We start from the raw sequence: 27,044 nt of genomic DNA on the forward strand, positions 1-27,044 counted from the left end.
CTTAGTTTTTCAACCTTAGTTGATATCAAAGCCTAGTTTCCCATCAAGTATGGCTCTGGGAATTTTAACACGAATCTGGTAGCTGTATTTCCCCATTTATTGTTCTTTTGGGAGCCCTGTAAAGAAGAGGTGTGATTAGTAAGTACTTACAGCTGTGGTCCTGGAAACTCATGATTCAATATATGATTCTCCTTAATGACCTTTAGTAAGATACGTTTTGTTTGTTTGTTTGTTTGTTTTTGAGATTTGTCTTTGAAATGCCTAAACATGGCCCATTACCTGGAAGTAATTTCAAAAATTTGCTGGGTAACTATAGAAGTATTCCCATCTGAGATCAAAAAATCATAAATGAAAAATGCATTTCCTATGCTAAATTTAGAGGCAAAGGGCATTGCACGGATATAATCTGTCTTATTATTACTTACTTCCCAAAGACAGTATGAGGGACCTGGTTGCAATTGAGCACACAGTATTAGTACTTAGGTATTTGACATTTCTCTAGAGGACACACAAGCCTATTGGAGCTACAGCAGTAACTCTAGAGCACATATTTCAACTGTGGAGTGATGAGTGGGGAACAAGGGGTGAGAAAGTCAAACCATCTCATCCATTATCTCCACCTCCTCCTGAATGAACAGACTTATTCTAAAATCTCAGGGGTCAAGAATGGCTAATTGGCATAAGCCATTAGGTTGAAATAAGGACACCTAGAATTAACTATCCGTAATGATGGAGCAGTGGTGACTCTTCTTTTGTTCCTTTTCACTTTGTTTTAATCCCTTATTTGATGTTATGGGAATGGCCGAACACTGTACAATCTGAGCTCAACAAAAAATAAATTTCTGCCGAGGAGGCCTGGTGAATTTAAGGATTTCGGCTCTAGTTCCTAATGGGCTCCTATACTGAGGAAATTTTATGAACCATGCCCCGTGCCTAGCAGCTATTCTCCAAGAAATACCTTAAGTGACCTTAAGTGCCTTTAAACGTGTGCGTTCTGGATCAAGATTGCTAGATTCTGCTAATGTAGGGTATGTGAAAAAACTGGTACCTGTAAAGGCTTTCTTAGATAAGGAAAGTCTTTTGAAAGTCAAGAAGATTGGTCTGTGACTGAAGAATGAGCTGGTGCTCCCCAGGCGGTGGAGGAGGGGACTGTTGAAGGTATTGCAATAGTCAAGGAGGCACTTGATGTGCTCAGGGAACTAGAGTGGTTGAGTAACGTTAAGGAAGGAGAGTGTTTCAGAGGTTTCGGGCACAGAGGAAATTACCAGATATGTAATGATTCACCTTGATTGCATGTGTTTTAAACAGTGCAGTAGTTTATTCAAATTCAGGTCTGTCTGGCAGACAGAGAATCAATTAGGGGGGTGGTAGAAGTAAGAGAAAAAACAAAACATGATTCTGCTATCAACTACAGAAATAAAAGAAGGATAGAAATATGGTATTCAATAGATACCTGAGCTAAGAGACAAGGTAACAGACTGGTTAGGACTAGAAGCTCTGGAAGATGATAGGCCTAGGTTCAAAATCAGCATCATTGGTTCCTACACTCCTCTGCCCTCCTTCTCTTTTAAACAAGTCCCAGTATATGCAGAAGGACTTAAATCATACAATATATGTCCCTTAATACAATGGAATTAAATTGGAAATATATAACAAAGAAACAAGACAATGTCACAACGATGTGGAAATTTAACAACACTACTCTTACTTAAAAAAAATAAAAAAATAAAATCATTCTCTGGCAACCAATGTTTTATTTATGATGAAAGCGTCGCCTGTGGAGAAAAATTGTTTATTTTGATAAAAATATATTAATAAAATGAAGGTATGTTAAACAATTCTCTCTTGTAATCTTATTTTCAGGGTAATACCTGGAAAACAATAATTATTTTTTTTAGATAGACTTCCAGCTACTTATTATGTTTCATCCCTTGTAATTCCTTGGGTCAACATTGTAAGAATAACTGTAAGTTACTTTATCATATTCTCTAATTTCATGTTGGTTCAATACTAATTGGATGAATCTATGGGCAACCAGCTTATTTTGCTTGTGCGTGTGATGGTGCTACAGCTGAATAGTAGGCAATCCCACGAGTCCGTTCATCTGGAATGGTGCTTGAAAATGCTTCGTTCCTCACCGGTGCGTGTACATCCTCTCCAGAACTTTTCATTGAGTAAAGGAAGATGATTCTCTTCGATTCGTAAAACATAGATTAGTAATTTTTTTTTCCCATTGAGAATAAATACTAAGACACCCATATGCTTACTGCTTACATCATTCATATTTTTCATAGTCAGAAAGACTGTGAAGAGTAGCCTCCTAGATGATCTAACTCTATTAGTTTGGGATGGTCATCATAAAAAAGGCTCACAAATTGGGTGTCTTAAAAAACTGATTTATTGTCTTACAGCTCTGGAGTCTAGAAGTCTGAGATCAAGTTGCTGGCAAGGTTGGTATCCTCTGAGTGTTGTGAGGGAGAAATGCACGTGGCATTCTCCCTGTGTGCAGGTCTGTGTTCACATTTCCCCTTTTTGTGAGGCCAGAATTCATTTTGGGGCAGGACTGTCTCTACCACAGTAGGGCCTCATCTTAATTGTATCTGCGATTGCGTATTTCCAAATAAGGTCATATTCTGAGGTCCTGAGAGTTAGAACCTCACTATATGAATTTCAGGGAGATATGATTCAACTCCTAACAAACTTGAAATTTAAATTGTGTTATGTCCTTTTTAAAAATTGTGTTTCACATTTCATATGACAACAGGTTTTATAGTCTTAAGTTTGCTCTGTATACAGAACTACTGTGTTTTCACATTACAGTGACGGTGAGTCAAAAAATAAATAAAAACTAACATAATGAAAACTGTGTATATGGTAGTCCCTAGCTGAGCATAACTCAAGGATTACCTTATGAAATGCTCACTGTACCCATATGGAAAATACTATTTATTTATTCATACAGTTGGCTAGAAAACTGGAACCTCAAATTGTCAAATAATCTTCCCCAACTTATCACTTACCCCGTGGCAGATCTGCATGCCAAATCCCGTGTCCTTAACTATGCTCATCTGTCTATAGTCTCCCAAAAATCAAGCAGTAGATGTAAGAAATATTGATGTGTAAGTCACCCATTGCCTGAAAACTGGCAGGGCACATTACAAAATAGAATTATTTTAAAATAAGATCACAATAGGATCTAAGGTCCACTTGGATAGAAGCTGTTTATCTTCACACATCCTTTGTTAAAATATATGTGAATGCCTAACATTAAAACAACAACAAAAAGCAAATGAATGTATAAATTTTAAAGCTGAGGTGTAAACCATGGAGGTCTGTTTCTAAAGGGTGCTATTTTGGTCATTAGGCCCCTGGAAGAAACACTGGTCAGTTAGGAGATGCTGTAAAAGACAGATGTATCCCATTTGTAACATAATTCTCCATATTGAAGGAATAACAGCACAAGTTATTTTCAGAGTGCCAAATGCTTTCACTCTATTTTTTTATGATTGTCATGTAATTCCCACAACTTAGAGGAAATATATTTAGTCTCATTTGATACCTGGAACAGACAGAAAAAAAAAATCATGTGTGTGCCCCCCCCCCATAGTTACTTCACAGAAATAAAAGTGAACTAATGTTTACCTATGAATCTAATGTTATCCTTATTGAACCGCATTACTCCAAAATCCACACCCGTTGCTGTTTGGTTTTAAGCACAGAGGTAAAAGATTTCTGTTTTTTTTTTTCATTCTGTTTTAAAGCTTTTATATGATTCCATAGAAATAAATCCAAAGCTGTCCCTCACATCTTGTGATTTTAGTTCATAACAAGGTTCAGATATAGCTGTATTTTAGGGTTACAGATTCATGGTTACATTCAGGTTTTATCTCACTTCACTGATAATTATAGTTACAAAAAACTGTCAGGTAACTTCTGTTTTAAAATTACAAGCAACAGAGTTTGCAACCGTCTTTGATCTTTGCAGCAGTATACCAATGAAATTAATGAAATTAACCCAGATATTTTCCTCCCAAAATTCTTGCAAATAATTATAATTGAGTTCACTTTGCTAACCTTAATTCACATTGTTTTCCCTGATGAGTAATTAACACTTGTTAATTGTTTAGACTTCCGGCTTATTAATGTTAAAACTGGATGTAGTGTAACTTTATCTTTTGTTACTGATTTCAAAAATTATCAACTCCAAAATGTGAAGACAAAATAGTCTTGAGAAAAATAAATGTGAGTTAAAAAGAGGCAGCAGTAACCACAAGAAAGATCTGAGCACTGAATTGTGATATAAGAGCAAATATTGTGGGAAGAAATGTGTGAGGTTTTCTTTTAGTTCCTAAACAGAATGTTTATTTTTACATGTGTATGTTGGTTTTATTTTTAAAGCTAGCCAAATGGAGTTATCAATAATTTTATGATTTCTATGTTTTCTTTACCTAGCACTTTTAGAAATATATCTATTTCCATAATTAAAAAAAAACACCTTTTACTAAAGTAGTTTTGTAAATTTTATTTTTTAAATTTTGTAGTAGGGGGTTTCTATTTGATAAAATTATATTGGCAATTTATTCAGTATCTGGTCACAGTGAAATAAATGAAACATTAATTTTCAGCAATATTTTCCTTTATTTTTTTTCAGTAATATTTTCTAACTTTTCTCAGCTAATGTCACTTAGCTGAAAACAACATGTTTTGTATAGCAGTTTTTATGACATAAACTTAGTGTCTTGTAAATACTTTCATGCTTATCACAAAGCTCGTGAAGATCACACCCTTCACTTCAGGGTCTGTGTTGTGTGAAAAGATTCCTTTAAATTAGAAAAAAAAAAATAGCTGCTTTTACAATCTAAAATGTCCATATCATAAAAGAACACTTAACTTGTGTAAGATTGTTTCGAAAAGGACATGTCAACTGCAGTGAAGTTCAATGCGTGTGGCAAATGTTAGATGGGCACTAATTTTTTTTTATTTAAAAAAAGTTAATGTTTTATTTATTTTTAAGACAGAGAAAGACAGAACATGAGTGCATATGGAGTAGAGAGAGAGGGAGACACAGAATCGGAAGCAGGCTCCAGGCTCTGAGCTGTCAGAACAGAGCCTGGTGCGGGGCTCAAACTCACCAACTGTGAGATCATGACCTGAGCCGAAGTCAGACGCTCAACTGACTGAGCCACCTGGGTGCCCCTAACCTTTTTAAATTAAAAAAAGACTCATTAATTTTGTGTTTGTCAGCACAATAACCTCAATATGTCCACCAAATAATGGCCTTGATATCACTAAATATCTGTAGATCTGGAAATAAGTATCATAAAACATCTTTCTCCTGACTACATTTGTTCCTTCCTACGTACTACCCATGAACAGAGAACAACTAGTGTTTAACCAAGGATGAAGAAAAGGTAACAATTTTTATTTATATAAATCCAGAAATTTTAATTTTTTATGCAAATTAGGAAGTTTTACACTTATAGAACAAGTAGCACCAGTAAAAACCATCCTAGTTAAAGGTATCAGTACGTAAAATTATATTAGTTTTTTTTCATAATATTGAGCTAGGACTTGTCTTGTTTTGCAACTCACTTCCTCCCTCCACTTGCTCCAGGTATAGATACTGATGCTCATTAGAAGAACACATTTCATTATTAACGTATGCACACGCGTCTGGGTGATTTATGGAGAGAAGAAGAGGTCAAACAGGTAAGCTAAAGAAGATGGCGGGATACGGGAAAATGAGAACCAAAATATTTACCGTCCATAGTAGCTTAATCTCCATAGAGAAAAATATCCTAATAAAGGACTAACCATACCCCCAAAAAGTATAACCAGTGTTTAAGTGTCCAAGGAACAGAAAGAAAAACAGATCATATGTAGTCTCAAGGCACAATTACAACAAATTCCTAAAATGTAGAAATATGCTATGTAACTATTTACACTAAAATAAAATGTCAATAACAATCAGATACAGGAAATAAAACTTATTATATGATATTAATAATCATATAAGTAATTCATGGGTCAAATAAAGATGGTGAGAATACAAATGCGCATGTGCACAGACACATGTAATTAAAACACTATGGATCAGGGCTGCCTGGCTGGCTCAGTCGAGTAAGCATCTGACTCTTGATTTGGCCCAGGTCATGATCTCTTTGTTCCTTGGTTTGAACCCCTCTTGGAGCTCTGAGCTGACAGCGGGGAGCCTGCTGGGGATTCTCTCTCTCCCCCCTCTCTCTCTGATGCTTCCCTGCTCGCTCTCTCCCTCTGTCTCTTTCTCAAATGAATAAAATAAACTTTGAATAAATAAATAAATAAATAAATAAATAAATAAATAAAACACTATGGATCAGTGCTAGTGGAATATAAAGCTAAATAAAGAAAAAACAATAACAATATTAAAAAAGGTTAATTAAAATGTTTTTAATGCATGGATTTTAAATATTTAACAAAGAAAAACAAAAAAACAAAGACAGCTACAACCTATGGAAGACTTGGGAAGCAATCAAAGACAAAGGTAGAAAACCGTAAACTATAAAATAAAGTAAATGGATATACATACACATATATATATTTTCCATTATATGGTACCATCACTTGAATTGTGGTATATTTTTGTTAGTAAGGATAATGGTTCTTGAGACCATGTCAGTATGACCTGACCAATCAGGATATTCAATCTTCCTGGAAGGTTTTTCCAAATCACGACAAAGACTAAACCAAGAATTTTCAGATTCATCAATTGCTACCCACTTTGCAATAGGACTTTGAAAAATTGTGTTTTTAGGTAATTAAATGCCCAGGACAGATCATAAATATCTTGAGGCTAAAGGTTGTATTCACCTTCAGTTCTATTTTAAATTTCTACCATTAAAAAAAAAATAAGTTTCTTTAGTTTTTGAGTGAGCAAGAGGGAGAGGGGGAGCATGGGATGGGCAGAGAGAGAGGGAAAGAGAGAGTCTCAAGCAGGCTCCACACTGTCAGCGCAGACCCTAATGTGGGGTTCGAACTCATGAACCATGAGGTCGTGACCTGAGCCGAAATCAAGAGTTGGATGCTTAACCTACTGAGCCACCCAAGTGCCCCTTATATTTCTTCCCCTTAAAAAGAAGAGTTGGTATGAAAGACAAACCAATTAAACAGATAATGAAAAGAATGGTATATATATTTTGGACCGAGTTTCCTTTTTTTAAAAAACTCATCTGAATTTTGTGAGAATGTATCGCAGTGCAAAGACATATTGGAGGAGAAAATAATCAAGAGGAGCAATGGGTTTGATGAAGGGAAAGTTTCTGTCTTGGAAATGAATTTAGGATAGATAATTTTTTAAGAGATAGTCTTCTGTTAAGAGCCATTAAAACCCTTTCTCTCTTTTTTTAAATATAAAATTTATCGTCAAATCGGTTTCCATACAACACCCAGTGCATATCCCAACAGGTGCCCTCCTCAATACCCATCACCCACCCACATGCCCTCCAACCCCCCCATCAACCCTCAGTTTATTCTCAGTTTTTAAGAGTCTCTTATGGTTTGACTCTCTCCCTCTTTAACTTTTTTTTCTTCCCCTCCCCCCATGGTCTTCGGTTAAGTTTCTCAGGATCCACATAAGAGTGAAAACATATGGTATCTGTCTTTCTCTGTATGACTTATTTCACTTAGCATCACACTCTCCAGTTCCATCCACATTGCTACAAAAGGCAATATTTCATTCTTTCTCATTGTCATAGGGCACATGTACCCCAATGTTTATAGCAGCACTTTCAACAATAGCCAAATCATGGAAAACCCTTTCTCTTAATTTCACTCATTGTGAAATCTCAAGGGTGGGAAGGTCGGCAGATGGAGGGGCTCACTCAGTCCTCTGTGGATGGGAGATGTGGACTATGTACCACAGATGTGAGTCCCTGCTCCAGCAGACCCTCCTCCGCTTCGGCTCTACCTTCCTAAAACACAAATTATGGATGGCTTTGCCATTGGGTCTCAGCTATTTTGAACTTGGTTACTAAAATTTATTACTTACAGTCATGTGTTTAGACGCTTGGAAATGCCTGGAGGTTTTTGAGAGGGCAGAGATCAATTGCAGCCCTAATATTGTCATCGTGCACTACTGTTAGATACAAATGTGCTCCTGATCCTGTACCTCTTAAAATTAGATGTACGCGGATATGTGTGTGTATGTGTTTATGGAGCTCATACATTTAAACATTAGAAGCTGAATACACTTTCTAAAAGCCAAAGAGATATCAAAGAAAAGCTAGAACTACACGGTAAAAGCAGAAGGAAAAAAAAAAGAAACAAACAAAAACAGATTTTATTCAGGACTAACACAATAGAGGAAAAGAGACCCCGGTATATAGGGGACTAATAGGAATTTACAGCTAAGGAGTAGGGTAGGGGTCAGTGGATGTGGAATTATCATGAGAAAACATCAAGGGTGAGGGGGATTCTGGTCAAACCATTTTAACAGCATTTTTTTGTTGAAGACAGTCCAGTGTGATTAGGCACCACCAGGGCAATGGTGAAGATGGAGGCATTGATAAGATATCAAGGATGATCCTTTATCAAGAGTTGGGGAGGGGCACCTGGGTGGCTCAGTCAGTTAAGTGTCCAACTTCAGCTCAGGTCATGATCTCGCAGTTCATGAGTTTGAGACCCTCATTGGGCTCTGTGCTGCCAGCTCAGAGCCTGAAGCCTGCTTTAGATTCTGTGTCTCCTTCTCTCTCTCTGCCCCTCTCCAGCTCGCACCCTGTCTCTCTCTCAAAAATAAATAAACGTTAAAAAAAATTAAGCGTTGGGGGTTCTCACTTTGCAAGATACTTGCTAAAACTGGATGTTATAAGAGGGTATGGAGATGGGCCTATGAGAAGGTTCAGACACCTGACTCAAGTTTGGTCAAGAAAATAACTTTTGCCACATGTTAAAATGTAACATTTCAAAATGTCAATAAATTACTTATGGAAGAAAAACAACTTGTCCAGTTACAGGTTGTGATTGTTATTTTCAAAATAATTTAGAGAAAATAATTTTTTAAAGGTTTATTTATTTTTGAGAGTGAGGAAGGAACAGAGAGAGAGGGAGACAGAGGATCCGAAGTTGGCCCTGGACTGACAGCAGCAGTGAGTTCAAAGCAGGGCTGGAACTCAGGAACGGAGAGATCATGACCTGAGCTGAAGTCAGATGCTCAACCTAAATGATTTTAAGAAAACATAGGTTATACAGATTATATATTAGTATTGTTAAATTTACAGAAAAATATTGACCTAAGAATTGCAGCCATACTAAGATTTGGGAGTGTAGTTTTACACTTAGAGTCACTTGCTGAGATTTAATCATCGATAGAATTAATAGGGATAAAAGTTTTGTTACAAAGTAATAGCACCCTTTGGATGCCCAGTTCCCTCTCCCATAGTACTTTTCTATTTACAATATTGTGACTGAGAAAAATGATCCTAGTCCTTCCCTAATGGACGAGTAATTTAGACAACACCTTCTGGAAAATACACACACACACACACACACACACACAGAATAACAATGCAAACCAGCTGAATGCTAAATGACAAAGGGGTCTCTAATGAAATATCAGAGGTGTAGCTAAAGGAAATAAAGAAAGGATTTAAATACCAAGTCATATAATGTGCAGAAAAAGAGCTGAACTTGAAGTAAGTATTGGCTTCAGGAGGTTTGCTTTTTATCTCTTACACCTGTTTTACAGAACGGACTTCATTTGTTCCTGCTGCATATTAATTTCCTCAATATCTTGGGGAATATTAAGAACCAACATGTGGAATTTAATCATCTAATTCCTACCATCACAGAAGGAATTGATATTTTAGTCTCAATAAAAATATTCAAAAAAAATCTGCTGGTTTGTTTCATTTACTCCCCTCCCCCCAGGACCACTAAATTGTGATAGGCTATGGAAGCAAATGTTAGCAGAGATTAGGTCCCTCTGTGTAGCTAGAAAAGTGGTACATCCCATTTATACCACTTGTTTGGAGTAAAGTGAAGGAGGGGTATTTCTGAGAAGAGCAGAGTTCTGGCCAAAGGGCAAAGTGGACATCCTCCATAATGGCGCATGACAGTTTTAGGCAGAAGTCTACCAATTAGTCTTAGTTCTGAACTCTGAAGCTTTGCCAGGCAATCCTCCATAACATTACAAGTAATGAGCCTTCAAGCATTTGACATTGCAGGCCATATTTTTTCATCATCGCCTTTACACCTCAGGATACTACGTGTTTTCCTCCTGAATGCACTCTAGCTTAATATTCTGTCTGTTAAATTCGACAAGTTGTGAACAAAATCCTTTATTTGTTGAAAGCAAATATGAATTGGAAAGGAAGGATGACTCGAATACATCTGCAATGACACTATATTTCTCTTCTTACAGATGGAATTTTCACTTACCTTTGAAGCCATATCAGATCCTATCCGTAAAGTTGTTTAGGTTCACACATATCTTCATATCGAAATATATCTTTTTTAATTTCTTAGGAAATACTATCAAGCCAAATCTACATCGTTAATTGGATATTTTTCTTCAAATGAATTTTGTACCAATTCATTTTGTTTGAGTCCATTACTCAATTTTTGGGGTTTTTATATAATCATGTTTAATTTTATCCTTTCATCATTTAACCTTTTCTTTTTTCAAACCTATGAATAAGAATTAGGTGACTTCACATCTAAGAGTATAGCTAATATCTATACTTCAAGACTATATTCTTCTACATAATATTTGAGCATTATCAGCTATATTAAAATGAAGAAAGTACAACTTTAATCCAATCTTATCCATTTTAGCACATTAAACATGTTAAAGTCTTATATAAGATACAAATTCATAGGAGTGTGTGTGTATGTATACAAATATATGTAATTCCACAGATGTAACCATTTTGTAATAGTATGTGATTGAACTACATGTATATTTTAACAGATTTATTCTGGGTCCTATGGTGTATCTCATATTCTAAGTATTTGTAATATATTTCATCGTAGGTAAACATCCAGTACATTGAGATATAATTCAAATAAGTTGCTGTGTTGTGTCCTCTGTGGAAAATCTCCCTCTTTAGATTCTAGCTAGCTATATAACACTCTTCAATTACTAATATATTACACAGAGGCATTCTGCAATCACACGTACAAGCTATTTGATATACTGGATGTGGAGTTAATATTAATTTGGAAACAACATCACTTAAAATAACATAATCTCTTATTGAATTCTTTCTTGAATACTGATGGACTTGTTAGTTTTCATATTTATGGCATTCTCTTCATATCTCAAATACTTTTTCTCTGTAGGATTAGTGACATTACCCATCTCAACAATAGTTGAGAATTTTTATAGTATATCTTCTGTGGATGCAACATATTCTTCTCAAACATTAAGCATAAGTTTATTGAATAAATTTTGTCAAATCACTTTATTATCTAAATTTTACAAGTCCATTAATCTTAAATTATTTTCATTAGGCATACCTTATTTTCTGGTCGTTCTTTTCTTTGGGTTTCCTAAAACTGTGTTACCACTGATGAACTCCTATCATATAATCATCTGTATTCAATAATTATTTTACATTTCTGAGCTCATTAGCCACTTTCTTTTGCATCGTGAACTTAAAGATTTCTGAATCTTTAAAAAACTTAAGCCATCTTCAATTTAATCCTCAGCTAGATAATCAGATTTTTGTGAATGGGAATGTATTCAATATAGCTGGATAGTTGAAAAGTGAAGGAAAAAAAAAGGGGTGATCGGCAAAACAGAATTGTTACAAACATACAGGTCACGTGCAAATACAGACCATTGCATCCAATAACAAAGTTCAAAAGTAGGTGTGTGTGTGTGTGTGTGTGTGTGTGTGTGTGTGTGTGTGTTTTAAGATTAGCATCTGCATGAAAAATTCTAGAAATGTCTTGGCTGCTTAAGAAATGTTATGAAACCTTTAGAACACTGAAAAGGAGGCACAGTGTGGACTATTTTCCCGTTTTTTTCCAACTTTTTTAAAGCTCTTTTAATCACTAATGGTGTTCAGACAGTGCATTTTTCCTTCCCGATTGATTCAGCTTTTAAGCAGTCTTTAGAATTCAAATGAAGTTTGCTATTCTGCTGAGTCTGGCTAAATAGTATTCCTTATGAATCAGTCAAATGCATTCATAAATCATGTAAAAGGAATACCTGTACTTTATATAGTTGCTGAAAGTTCCATCAATAGTGATCATTTATCATCTTATTTAGATTACTTATGAAGGATTTTTGTTGTTGTTATATCTCAAGTATCCTAGTTAGGTATTTAAACTTTTATAGGGTCAAATGTGTACCATTTAAGTATGTGTACCAATTAAGTACTAGTTGTCAACAAATGGCTCTATTTGAGGTGAGGAAAATAACATGTCTCTTCCATGATGGTACATATTTCTTAGACACACATGGAGAAAGTTCCCCTTCTCCTGCTCAAGGAGAATAAAAATCCATTTCCCTTTCTGAATTATTAGTTTCCTAAGAATGCCATAACAATGTACTACAAACTGGTTGGCTTAAAAATGCCTGAAATCTATTCTCTCAAAGTTCTGGTATTGATATGGCCATGTTCCCTCCAAAGCCTTTAAGGGACAATCTGTCTCATGCTTTTTTCTTGGCTTCTAGTGTCACTGGTAATCCTTGGCATCCTTTGGCTTATAGCTATCATTTCAATCTCTGTCTAGACCTTCACATGACACTCTTCCCTCTGTGCCTGTGTCTGTTTTCCCATGGCCTTCTCTCTTATAAGGGCACACCAGTCATATTGCATTAGGGCTCATACAAATGATGTCATCTTAACCTGATTACATATACAAAGACCCTCTTGTCAAGGAAGCTCACGCTTTCAGGTAACAAGGATTAGGACTTCAAGAGGTTTCTAGAAGGAAAGGCAGAGGACACACACCATTCAACCTATAACACTTGCCATTTTAAGCAATATATTCTCACCCCAGTCAATACTGGAATCTTTCTTGTCAATATACTCTCTACACTCTAATTCAAAAATCAGATAAGCTTCCAAACAGTTATAGAAGTGCTATATTTACCAGTGTATTATTATGTAGAAAGTTTGCTGCTTTATTCATTTTTGAAGCCCACAATGTGGTTACTATAGACAAATCAGAAAAACATGACTCCAGTGTAATTAGCTTATCAAGCTGCGAGGTAGAAATTATATTAAATATTATAGAAACTAAAACTTAGACCCTTTCCATCAACTGTTGATAGGAAAAATAACAAAACATTTTTCCTGCTTTGATATATTGTGTCCTTTGAAGCAACAGTGAAGTGAACCATTAAAAAGTAAAACACTCCATTGAACTGAAAAACAAACTGAATGGGAAAGCGAATGCCTTAGGAAAAAGCAGTTTTGTAATCTCTGCTTTCATGTCTCCTTGTGTCTTTGATGGATGATGAGAAAAGCTAAATTCTAAACAAAATGCCACAGTGACTGCAATACTATTACTTCTTGTTTTGCATATCAAGAGAAGTTTTTAAAGAATACCCCCAAATGCCAACCAAATGGAAAATGACAGGATAGTGAAAAAAAACACCATATCAAAATTACCATTTTACCGTTCACTTCCTAATGACAAAAGAGACTTCTCTATTTCATGGGCCTTCAATTTACTTGATGAAAGAGAGGGAGGGGGGGTTGCTCTTGGATTGCTTATAAGTTGATTGTTTTCCAAGTTTTCAAACATAAAGTTAATTTCACAATAATTCGTATTTAATGTGCTTACCCATTTGTGCTATTCGGTTGTGTCATGTTAACAGAAATTGATGTCCTGTTCACAGAAGAAAGGGTACCTTTCTGAAGAAGATAATTCATTAATAAAAGGAGTCTTCTTGGAATGTGTTGGCTGAAAAAAATTAACTCCTGGCCAAACTTAATTTAAAAGGCAGATATAGTCCTAGAACATATATTCATGACCCAAAACTTGTGACTCACTTAACCATGAAATCAATAAAAGAATTAGAGCAAGGTAAAGGAATTAAAAGTTCCAAATAGGACAGGAGCAAGTGAAAATATTGAAGAAGGAGACTAGGGCAGACCTGATGATGAAGATAAAATGTGAGCAAGGTAGAAGGTCAGGCAAGTGGCCAAGCAGATCCAAGGCAAGAGCTTCCCAAGCAGAATGATCAGCTAATGTATCCTAAAGCATGAGTGCCTGATTCACACGAAGGAGAGAAAAGAGGCCACAGGAAGAAAAGTAAGGAGAGAGAAGAAGGGAGGACCAAAGAGGTGACAGGCACAAGGCATTGTCGCATCTCACAGACCCCTGGCTATCCCTATGAAAAACCACTGCACAGTGTTGGTGGCAAAGGTGAGGAGGAGAGAGACAGCATGCTCTGTCTCTTGCTTAAAAAGGAGAATTCTGGTTCCTATGATGAGAATCGACTGAAGCCATCCTCGAAAAGCAATGACAGTCAGTTAGACCACAGAGTAGGCGATGAGGAGCACTACATTTCTGGTTATATTTTGAAGACAGGATCGGCGTAATTTTGTGACTGATTAGAGGTGGAGTGAGAGAGAAAATTGTGTCGGGATGGGGAAGGGTAGTTCTAGTTCTAAAGTTTGAACTTCACCAACCGGAAACATGAAATTATCAACCCAGAGGGTGAGGTGTGCGAATGGATCAAATGTGAGTAGACATACGCGATTTGGGGAGAGGCATATCAGGGACTCAGTTTGGGGTCAGTGAAATTGGATGTATCTATGTGTCATCCGTGTAGCAGCACCAAGTGATGTCAGAATGTCGTATCTTGAGCTCATTCTCCGGGTCCTGCCATGGATGGCAGACAGGGAGGAGCGAGGCACAGCAGTGTAAGGTTGGAGAACAGATCAGGCTTCCCTTTTCTACTGAAGGCTGGAAATCATCATGAGCCCGATCTAGCCCTGAACAGAGACATAAAGCTGAAATTGAATAAGAGAGAAAAGATTTAAATTTAACTGGATTCCACTTTTTTTCATATGCTAAAGGAACTGGAGGTTTTGCTTTAGATAGTATTAACCATGCAGATAAGAATCACAGAGCACGAGGGAGAGCAACCTTAAAGTATTTTCTAGTTTATACCCCGTCAACATCAAATTATGAAATCACATAAACATGTCTAAGACATGTTTATTATAGTAAAATATAGAGGAGATGTGCAAAAAGTCTATGAAAGCATGGGATTATCAAAAATGCATGTTGCCATCTACAGTCACGGCAAGAATACGATTTCATAATTGGACATGTGAGCAAGATATAATTGAGATACACTGAAATGTGTTTAAGCAGAGGCGTATAGTTCATTGTGATAGCATAAACTGGAAAGAGATATTAAAAATAAAGCAGAAAGTGTGTATTATAGGGATATTTTATGTGGGTGGGAAGAAGTGTCTTGAATGCAATAACAAGGAGTAAGGATGCTATTCTACAGTGATGTCAGACCTATCCTTTCTAATGCAGAATGATATTTGTTACTCCATTAACAAGAGCCATTTTAAAAAGCAGGTTTATATGTTTGCAAAACAGAAATTTTGTCCATTTTTAGTAATGGATCAGATGAGATTTGCAGACAAACATCTACTAAAGTACACCTAAAACTACTGGATTGAATGCTAAAAGGGAACATATTTTGTTAAGCATGCGTAAGGTTTATGGTAGAATAAAATAACTGATTGGATATCAGAGAAAGCAAAGCAAAACAAAACAAAACAAAAAGGCTTAATTGTTGGGGGTTGGGGGTACCTGGATACAGTGCAAGTTAAAAGGCTGAAAAGTGCCCCTGGAGAAAAACAACATTAATGGGTAACTAGGGGAATAAAGGCAAAAACAAGCCAGCAAGTGAACAAACATCAACAAAAAATTACTTGTTTGGAGCGCCTGGGTGGCTCAATCAGTTGAGCATCCGACTCTGGCTCAGGTGGTGATCTCACTGTTCATGAGTTCGAGCCCCACGTCGGCTTCTGTGCTGACAGCTGAGACCCCGGAGCCTGTTTCAGATTCTGTGTCTCCCTCTCTCTCTGTCCTTCCCCCACTCGTACACTCTCTCTCTGTCTCTCCAAAAATGAATAAATGTTAATTTTTTTTTTTGTAAAACTACCTGTTTGCTGTGAGCAGAAAGAAAACAAACTAAGAAGGCTCTCCTGAGAAATCTTATTTTGAACTCCTATCCTTGATTTTGGGTCATAAACTGAAGTGTCAGTTCCCTGGCTGGTGTGGTCAAAAGAAGAAAAATTATTTCACATACAAAGATCTATCGTTGCTTCGTCACTGGATCCATGGAAGAACCATGTGCAAATGCTCACAGACAAGACTAACAGTGTCTTTGGATAAAAGCCATAAAGTCCCCAGAAATTCCAACTCAACTACATACCCCTGAAAAATACTGAGAAAGCCAGCCAATGTGGATGAAATTAAACCCTGCAGAATCAGAATCAGAAGTTTCATAAATATATATATATATATATATATATATATATGTGTGTGTGTGTGTGTGTATGTGTATGTATGTATGTGAGGGCCAAATACAACAAACCGTGAAGATTTAAAAAGTAACAAGAACTTCTAGAATTGAATAGATACACAGATACATACACATGGGGGAAGGGAGTTCAATTTATGTTCTATTTCTGGTTATGACACACAAGGGTGTAAAAGCCCTCTATTTCTACTAAAAACAGAACAAAAACAAAAACCAAACCCATGGAATCACTACATAAACCAATCATTATTTGGTACAGATGGAATGCTTTTGTTGCTCCAAAATTCATGTGCTGAAACCTAGTTCCCTGACGTAATGGTATTAGGAAGTGGGACCTTGGGAACATAACATAATTAGGTTATGGTGGTCAATAGTTTCTCGGTTAGTGAGTTCAAGCCCCACATCGGTCTCTCTGCTGTCAGCGCGGAGCCCACTTTGGATCCTTGGTCTCCCTCTCTCTCTGCCCTTCCTCTGCTTGCATTCGCTTGTGCTCTCTCTCTCTCTCTGTCTCTCAGAAAAATAAAGTTAAAAAAAAAAAAAGAGGCTCCAGAGAGTTCCGTTGTTCCTTACTCCATGTGAAGACACAGCAAGAAGACCATCCGTGAACCAAGGATCAGGCCCCCCATCAGACATTGAATCTGCCAGCACCTTGATCTTGGATTTTCCCACCTTCAGAACTTGGCCCAGAGGGACCAAGACATTATTCTTTAAAGCCATCAAAGTACTATGCACACAAAATGATGAAATGCCTCAACTTTCATGCTTCAGCCTTTGTAAGTGAGCAAGTTACGGCAGACACTTTGATATCTGGTACCAGTTGCCAAGGTCTCGGGCAGGGCAGGTAGAATAAGCTGGCCAGAGAAGTACAGTCTTTGCTCAGGTGAGGGGAAGCCATAAAGTGCTGGAGCACTGAATTTTGGTTTTGAAGGAGACACTCACAAAATGAAACTATTTTTCAATTATTTTCAATAATTGTCTTATGCAGAATATTGTCAAGAACACAGATAAGGGGTAGGAGGTAGAGATAGAAAGCGTATTGTGAACTCACAGTCTCATACTCTCACATGGATAGGTTCTTATGGTCCTATGGTTTGTTTCTCAATTTCCTGTCCATGCGGTTTGCCGGGACAATAAAATATTTGCCACTCCTCCCACACAAAGGTTTTTTTTTTTTTTCCTTTTCCCTTGAGTCTTGGCTGACCTTGTAATAGTTTGTCCAGAACACCAGCACCATTGTGTTAGTTCTGGACCTGGGTTTTAAGAGTCTTGGCAGTTTGTTTTCAACTTCTCAGACAGGGATTTACCTGTGAAGAGTGTTGGCTTCCCTGGGTCAGAGGACAAGAGGAGAAGGTGATTTGGAAGCTCCCACGTTTTCCTGTTGAAACAACAGACATACCAATATGTTACCTTGGATTGTGAGTGCTACTCACGCTTCTAGGTGACAGTGACCCCATGGTGACTCAAGCCAAAACTAGCAGAATGTCTCCTTACCTGAACCCAGCTCATAGTGCAGAATCATGAGCAATATGTGTTTTGTTTGTTTGTTTGTTTACTCGAGAAAGAGAGAGAGAGAGAGAGAGCAAGAGCATGAGCAGGGGAGGGGTCAGAGAGAGAGAGACAGAGAGAATCTCAACAGGCTCCACTCCGGGGGTGGGGGGGGCTCGATCCCACGACCCTGGGATCGTGACCTGAGTCGAAATCAAGAGTCTGCGCTCAACCCACTGAGTCACCCAGGCACCCTTAAGTGACTTTTAAGTCACTAAATTTGGAAATGGCGTTTTACATGTCTTTTGACAATTTAAATGCTGTCTTTGCAGAGCTATGAAAGGCTTTAGGTCCTGCACATTCAATTTTTAATCACAAAAACTTTTGGGTGGCATGTTCATTTCTTGTACCTTTGAAGTCTTTCTATGTTTCTTTTTTTAATTTAATTTTTTTTTCAAGTTTATCTATTTTTAAGAGAGAGAATGAGAGCATGAGCTGGGGAGAGGCAGAGAGAGAGAGAGACAGAGAGAGAAACACAGAATCCAAAGCAAGCTCCAGGCTCCAAGCTTTCAGCACAGAGCCTGATGCAGGGCTTGAACCCATGAACCATGAGATCATGAACCGAACCAAAGTCGAAGGCTTAACTGACTTGAGCTAGCCAGGCACCTCTGTCCCTCTAGATTTCAAAACTGGTCCTCTACGGCCATGGATCTATCTTAGAAGTTCTCTCATTTTAACGATAGGTGCAATACTAACAAGGAAAGGGAACTTCTGTGTCTACTAATTGATACAGATGGATGTTTACTGTTCTAGTATCTTAGTAAATCAGAACCAAAAGCAGATATTGTTGCTTCAGGAGAAATCCCCATGGCATCATTAATTCCTAAGTGCTCATCAAATATTTGTTTTATTTTTCCAAGTAGTCGGCTGCTTTTTCTTTTTCTTTTCTTTTAGTTTATATATATATTTAGACCCACAGACCTCTTTAGAGCATACTTTTAACAGAACACCCATTAAGATCTGAGGCCAGGGTCAGATTAGGCTGTTACTGAAATTTTGAGTAGGATTTCAGTCACTGTCTTGTCAAGTATCCTGATACTGGGAAAGATCCATGTGATTAAGTCAAGGCTGATCTGCCTACAGACTATCTTTTTTTTAGTTTCACTTCGGGTTTTAGGGATTTCTTTTTTTATTATACCTTTGAGGTATTTGAGTTTCAGAGCGAAATATTACCTAGGTATGGTATTCCCTCTGGTCAATGAGTTTCCTTAACAAGGCTAATGCAGGTGGACTCTTGTGAGTATTGAAACTGGACTATGTAACGAAGGAAGTTCATTTTGTAACAGCAGTCTACACAGCCTTGAGGGTTAACGTGCTTTAAGCTTACCTGCTCCTTGCTTGATGACTTAAGTCCCTCGATCTGTATCAGAACTAACCTACTTCCCTTGAGATCCGTAGACCACTGCCTTGAGGAATGAAGCATCAAATTTTCCCAGAAGACAAAGAATGGCTACATTGAAAAACAGCTACCACTGATTCCAGCAAGTCTGTCCAGGGTCATGTTGACATACGACTAACGTCCTGGCCACCTGCTTCTCCTGCACATAGCCCTGTTCTCTTTTCCCACACCTTAAAACCCTCCGGCTCCCCCTTGATGGGGAAGGTACTCACTGAGACATTAATCCACTATCTTCCCAGGTTGCCAGCTTCCTGATAAAGGTTTTCCTACCATCACTTGTCTCTTGGGTACTGATTAGTCCGGGACCCACCTGTCCGGTTAACAATCTGGTGACACAGTTGGTGATTTGCCAGAGTTTGCTAGATGTTGCCCACAGTTTCAACATCAGCACAGAACAATTCCTCCCTCTCGACACTTCTCCTAATTTCAAAATCTGTGGATAGTAGAGAGCGATGTGGATTATTTCAGTGAAGTGCAATTCAAGTTTGAACTAGCAGGGGCTGGTATAACCACCCTGGTCAGGGTAGTTGCAAATCTGGATACTTATTTTTGCATGTCAGTCTTTCCTCGGGCTCCAGGAGGAAAACATACTGAGAATCAGCCCTGGTAACATCCTAACTCCTACAGAACTTTAAGTCTACCTATGATTTTATTCTCAAGAGATGAGATTTCTTTGGAGGAGAGATGGCAGGTCTGGCTCATGGGATCCTATTAGAAGACTTAGGACACTCTACTGCTGTCTGCAAATAATTTTGCAAGTTCCCAGAGAGGCATAAGTCAACTCTCACACCTAACACACTCAAAGTGAATTATTCTTGGCTCTCAAGAATTCCTAGGTAGTCCATGACTGTGTGTGTGTGTGTGTGTGTGTGTGTCCCCACTCCTTCATTCATGTAAGGAAATTTACTCCTCATTCACTCTATATGAAATGAAAAAAAAATCTTTTCTTCTAATTTTCTGATTTTCTTCAATTTATTTGGAGGCAATAATGTACTTTTGGTTCCTCTAGTTTTTCCTACATATTATACCTTTTTAGTCTGTATTGCGGTGGAAGAATTTTAAATAAATTGAGGCTATAACAGACACAGGTAGCCCCTTACCGAAAATCATGCTTCTGGAAAATGTTTTCTTATGTTAGGTGTTGATGAAATCCGTATTAACAGTCCATGCATAATCCCTTTATTGAGAAATAGGTGGCAAGATACCAAGATCTCAAATTGCAGGAAAAAAACTGATTTGCTTTGCCTCTTCACTGTATTACCGACAGGGTGAGGTCATGGAAATTGAAGTGTGTAAAAATCGGAGGAAAAGTGCATAAATTATACATACATATAAAAAGCTAAACTCAAAAATATTCCAGATTATACCTGAAGTCAATATGTAACCTATACGTCAATTAAAAATAAAAAAGAGAGTTTTGATTATGGGGTTTTTTAAAAGAGGGGAAATATTTTAAAAACGTTGATGTGTACAATTGAGGATATAAATGTATAAGGTAACATTCTGATAATAATCATGTATTATTCATGTGATTCTTTACATTATATTTTATAAACTTGCAGAGTTTATAGGTCAGATGCTTGCATTCCAAACAAGTAAGTACTTATTTCATCAATTTCTCTTATATAATAAGCAGATTTTTCTCAGACCTTTGCTTCAGCATGATTTGGCAGCTAATAAAGTCTGAATGTTTATTTGTTGTTTGTTTATACTTAGGTTAATGTGTCAAATAATCATCTTCTCATTTGTAAATAAGCATATAATTGCTCAGTATCTGAATACAGCACCTTTAGTCTCCAGAGAGTATTAGAAAAGCTAACTGAAGTTAATCATCTCAGATCAGACCGTCAACAGAATTTTAGAAGGAAGGGTAAATAGTGTGAGGAAAAATAAGATTAAAATCTTTCATGTCATTGGAGGGAAGTAAACATTGTTTAAATTACTTTGGGTGACATACAGATCTATGCAACCCCAAAAATGACTATTAATGTAATCAGAACCTCTAGAATTAGAAATATCACGAGTACCTTTCAAATCAAGGTTTTTCAAAAAAACCTTTTCATTTGATAAATTACAGAGAGTTTCATTCATATAGTCACAAATGAAATTAATAGGAAAAAAAGAAAGTATAAATCAGTAAATACAGATGGAAGGAAATATTTCAAATATTTAAAAATGTAAAAAAATATATATTCTACTGTCTTTCCCTAATGAAAGATTTATGTGCTCAGTGTTTGACAGGAAATGCAAAATTCAACTACAGGGTCTGCCTAGTTTTCACAGAACCACACTGACTGGAAGTTGTGCATATTGGAGTTGTATCCTCCAGATATGCCCAAGTTCCAGTTAACAAGGTTCTATGCCAAGTGAAAACTGCCTGTATATATATGTGTATATATACCACTCATAAAAAAGACATGAATTTTAAAACTAAATGTGTATAAATATATGCCTTGCAAACACTTAAGTAACCAAATTAATTACAACGAACCTACAGGTAACAATACAGACACCATCCAAAGGTCAAAAACAGAGCGTTTAAAGGCAGACTATTTCTAGCCATAGCTATTTGTTTGGGAAACATTATAGTAGCTACATAAGCAAATCCAAAGATAAGCAAGGAAGAATTGGCAGATACATTACCATTTGGTCTTTGTCACATAATTTAAATTAAGTAATCAATAATTATATACAAGAACTGAATGATATTATCAATAAGGTTGATTAAATTCTATCAGTAGAAATCTCCTACAAAGACAATATGCAGCCTCGTGTAGTCAATAAAAACCTAAAATGGTCATGCGAAAGACTTTATGATCTTAAAAATCAAGGTGAACCAGACAGGAGTTAAATTATCAGATTACAGTATTATGAAACAGAACACTAAAAGGGTTTTTTTTTTATTTTTAAGATAAGAATTTGAATTATTTTATTTTATTTTTTTTAAAGTTTATGTATTTATTTTGAGAAAGAGACAGTGGGGAAGGGGCAGAGAGGGAGGGATAGAGAATTCCAAGCAGGCACTACACTGTCAGTGCAGAGCCCAAAATGGGGCTCTAACAAACCATGAGATCATGATCTGAGCCAAGACCAAGAGTCTGATGCTTAACTGATTGAGCCACCCAGGCGCCTCAGAAAACTAAAAGTTTTAAGCAACAACAACAAATGTGGTTAAACATGTGAAATAATATCGACCACTATGTTAAGAAAGCAAATCATCAAAGACATCTAAAAATCATTGTGTTAAACGCCATCAAGCATCTTAAAATCCAAGAATATAAAGCAAGAACGGAGGCAGTGTAAGTAGTTAAAAATATTATAGAATTTAATACAATCAGGAAGAAATTGGTATCAAATTGAAAAATAGATAAGATCAATGCAATACAAAACAACTATACTTTGTATAATTAATAGTGAATCCAATAACAAACACTTAAATTTAAAAAAATTTGGAAATGCAATTGCCTTCTAAGAAATACAACTTATGTTTTATCCTCATATGTTTGGAGATTAAAGGGATGTTCTAAACTTGAGACAGTTAAAGCTTATTTTAATCCTGCCTTTTGAGTTTGGGCAGCATGTTTTCCATAAAACATGACTCTTAATCAGTTGAATTGCAGCTAGTTCCAGGAACCTATAACCACAGTTATTTGCTGGTCATAGGTCTCAATTTATTTTTGTCCCTTTGATTCCTGCTGTTATAGACTACCTTCCACTTCCACCCCCAAATATGTATGGTTGAAACCTAATCTCCAGTGTAATGGTGTTTGGGGTATGACCTTTGGGAGGTGATTAGGGTAAAGCACTCGTGAATAAGATGAATGTTCTTATTAATAGGGTCAGGAAAAGCACCCCAGAGAGAGAGAGAGAGAGAGAGAGATCACTCATCATGAAGGGGCACAGAGAAAAAGCAGCTAAGAACTAGGAAGCAATGTCACAAGACACTTGGGTTTCCCAACCTACAGAACTATGAGAGATAAATTGGTTTATAAGCCACCCAGTCTGTGACATTCTGGTACAGCGGCCTGATGGACCAAAACATGCCACCCAGCCCCCTTGAACTAATGATGGCAATCTTGAAGTCACATGTCTGGAATAGGAAGACTACAATCTTAAAGTCTTTTGTGGCAGGGCTAAATATAAATGGGACTGTACCATCCAAAAGCTTTTAAAATGGCAATTCAAAATGCCACCGGTGGTTCCAAAGTACAAACTTCCAGTGATAAGTATGTACTAGGGGTGTAATGTACAGCATGAGGACTGCAGCTAACATTGCCATATGACGCGGAGGAAAGTTGCTAAATCTTGAATCTCATCAAATTGTGTCCACTGTATTCTTTTCTTTTCCTTGTGTCTATATAAGAAAATAGATGTTAGCCGAACATGTTGTGGCAACTATTTCAAAATATATGTAAATCAGACCATCATGCTATACATCTTGAATTTATAGCGATGTTTGTCATTTATTCATCAATAAAACTGTAAGAATGTAAGAAAAAGTAACATGGCATTTCTACTACTTGAAGTCTGAAAGAATTACGCCTCTACAACTATCTATTGTAGTTGTCTATTTCCATTGCTCGGAAGGCCTAGATAATGCAGAAACATTGAGAAATACAAGAATTTTCTTCCATTAGGTTCTTCATCTGTCCAATATCTCCTACCATTTTCCTCCCTGACCACTACCTGACTTCTAGAACAATGCCCTACGGTTTGGGTTTTATTTAAGGCAACCATCTACTTCATTGTATCAGTTTCTGCATGAGGTAAGGGGATCATAACAGTTTTAAGAGATGAAGGAAACCATGCAAGTCAACTAGAGATTTCTTGTTTGTATCAATTCAAGATAGAGAGGAAGGAAGTGCCCCAGTTTCATGAATTATTCGGGCACTCCATATGGTCGTGTCTGCCATCTTCAAGGATTCTAAGATTGTCAGGGGTGTCAACACACAGCAGGGTGCTGGGGGGAAAGAACTGTGCGTGGGAGAATATCTGGTCCAGGTACAGAAGTAATACACAAGATGTCCATACACATACATGGAATGAAAGTAAGTCACATTGTCATATCTAACTACAAGACAACTTGGAAAATGGGGTCTTGCTTTGTTTTTGTGAAGAAAAGACAGGTCTGCTGAACACCCGTCCAGTCTCTGCTGTATTTCTATCTCTACTTCCACATTTGCCTTATTCTAGGTCTATTCTCAACATCAGTTCTTGTTCACAATATACAAACTTGCTACCTGGTGATTTCTGAGTATTTTCCAAAGATCTATTTTGTTTTAACCTCCATTTGTGTTAGTTTCAGATAAAACTCTTGTCATAAGAAGATATTGTTACATTTTTCTAAAACATTAATACATTAGAATAGATTGCTTTTGGAGTCTCTTTTTTTTAATTTTTTTTTTAACGTTTATTTATTTTTGAGACAGAGAGAGACAGAGCACGAACAGGGGAGGGGCAGAGAGAGAGGGAGACACAGAATCTGAAACAGGCTCCAGGGTCTGAGCTGTCAGCACAGAGCCCGACGCGGGGCTTGAACTCACAGACCGTGAGATCATGACCTGGGCTGAAGTCGGACGCATAACCGACCAAGCCACCCAGGCGCCCCTGGAGTCTCTTAATATTTTCCTCCATCTTACTATACTCATTCTCTGCCATCAAGCTCTGGTTCCTCCACAACCCCCCCCCCCAAAAAAAAAAGTAGGCTACTTAAAAAAATCTTAAAGCTTTTCTATAAGATTGGAACTACTTTGTGTAAGAATATATTGTTTTTTTTTCAACGACATTTTAGCACTTGAATACAAAATGTGTTTAAATGTACAAAAAACATTTTCATCTAGGTGAATATATGGCTCTATTTTTAGGCACACAAAAGCAGTCACAGATATCCCTACCTTCTCAGCTACCGAGGCACCTGTCCAGAATACAGGAAGAATCAACATGTTTGTCATTTCCAATGGACATGGAAATGCTGGACAATATAGCATTATTCAGATGATCAACCCTTGGGTTATTTAAACAAGTGGATAAATGAATGAAAAGCCATTTAGTGGCTGCACAGGAAGTTTATCTAATTTAGTGTAATGGATATCCTGGGCGGGAGTGGAAAGGTTAAAAGGAAAGTTTGTTCTGTCCAGGGATGCTGTCCAGCCTAGATGTGCAGTCTGGACAGACGCTGGTGGCTCCAACAGTCATAAACTGGCTTCCCAACTCTTCCTTCCTTCCTTCCTTCCTTCCTTCCTTCCTTCCTTCCTTCCTTTTCTTATACTTTTTAAATGTTTATTTATTTGAGAAAGAAAGAGAGAGAGGCGGGGGGAGGGGCAGAGAGACAGGAGGACCCAGAATCCAAAGCAGGCTCCAGACTCTGAGCTGTCAGCACAGAGCCTGATGCGGGGCTCGAACTCACAAACTGCGAGATCATGACCTGAGCTGAAGTCAGACGCTTAACGAACTGAGCTGCCCAGAAGCACCCTCCCTCCCCTTTCTAAGGGTCCAAACAATTTAGTGCAAAATGAGAAAAGAAATGTTAAAAATTACTAAATATGTTCCTGAATTATAAAACAATACCTTAGCTCTTTTGTGGAAGTGTACTAATGTTTGCTTAAATTTGTTACAAAATAATGAATGTGACATCTCAATATAATGTAGTAGTCTGGATAGGATCCTGGAACAAAGGGTATTAGGTGAAAACTAAAGAAGACTGAATAAAAGAATACATGTATATTAGTAACAAATGCACCATGCTGATAAAAGGTGTTAATAGGGAAAATTAAATGTGAGATATATGGAAGCTGTTTTCTTCTCAATTTCAATAAATTTATAACTGTTCTAAAAAATCTACTTATAAAAATAAGAATAAATAAACAATAAAATCTATTTAAAAATACACAAACTATTAAACTTAATGAATACTTGCTGACTCTAACCCTTGACCAAAGTAGAACAAAATTTTTAAATATAACAATTGATAATACCTAGGATCATCATCATCAATGTCACAATAGAAGAAAGTAAAATTAGTGTTAGTTCACACCTGGAAACTCAAGTGTGAGGGTAAAAAAGCTCTCAGCACTGATTGGCCACTAGTAATTTCTGTAGATTCTCCCATAAAAAAGAACTAGAATATCACCCTGATACTTCAACCTAGGAATTGCTTGCTGTTTCAGAGTCCTGGGTGATAAAGACAAACAGATCAATCGTATCAGTGTATGAGGAAACTTCACAGCTTAACACTTTTATCTTAGTTTTAAAAATTACAGCTATTTGGGAGCACTTGGCTGGCTCATCAAGAGCATGAGACTCTTGATTTTGTGGTCATGAGTTCAAGCCCCATGTTGGGTGTAGAGATTACTCAAAAAAAAAAATTAAAAAGCTAATTAAAACTCTAAGAGCAAAAGTCTTAGGCTTGTGCATAAAAATGCTGAGGAAGAAATTCCATTAGCACATTCCTCCTGCCTAACTTCATTCATATGAATAAGCTGAGACAAATCTATGTAGCAGACGGAAGTATGGATGGAAGAGTAGAAATACAGTACAAATATGGATGTCCCCAACATGAAGAAATTCTAGCAAAGAAAACTTGTAATCTTTTAC

The sequence above is a fragment of the Lynx canadensis genome, chromosome C2, assembly GCF_007474595.2.
Source record: "Lynx canadensis isolate LIC74 chromosome C2, mLynCan4.pri.v2, whole genome shotgun sequence".
In the NCBI taxonomy this organism is placed as follows: Eukaryota; Metazoa; Chordata; class Mammalia; order Carnivora; family Felidae; genus Lynx; species Lynx canadensis.